Consider the following 540-nt stretch of genomic DNA (forward strand, 5'->3'; position numbering starts at 1 on the left):
TTTCTGTTATCTATTTCATTTATTTCTCCTCTGATCTTTATTATTTCCTTTCTTCTGGTGGCTGTGGGCTTTTTTTGCTGTTCTCTTTCTATTCGTTTGAGTTGTGTCATTAATGTTTGATTTTGTCCTTTTCTTCTTTTTTGATGTGTGCATTAATTGCTATAAATTGTCCTCTGAGGACTGCCTTTGCTGTGTCCCAAAGTTTTTGGTATGATGAGTTTTCATTATCATTTGATCTAGGAATTTTTTTATTCCCTCTCTGATTTCTTCTATTACCCAGTGGTGTGTAAGCAGGGTATTATTCCGTTTCCATGTAATTGGTTTTTTTTCCTTGCTGTTTCTGTTGTGAATGTCTACCTTGATGGCATTGTGGTCAGATAAGATACCTTGAATTATCTCAACGTTTTGGATCTTGTTGAGGATTGCTCTGTGGTCTAAGATGTGGTCTATTCTGGAGAACGTTCCACGTGCATTGGAAAAGAACGTGTACTTTGCAGTGGTTGGATGGAGTGTTCTATATATGTCTATGAGGTCAAGTTG

The sequence above is a fragment of the Trichechus manatus genome, unplaced genomic scaffold, assembly GCF_000243295.1.
Source record: "Trichechus manatus latirostris isolate Lorelei unplaced genomic scaffold, TriManLat1.0 scaffold00230, whole genome shotgun sequence".
Lineage (NCBI taxonomy): Eukaryota > Metazoa > Chordata > Mammalia > Sirenia > Trichechidae > Trichechus > Trichechus manatus.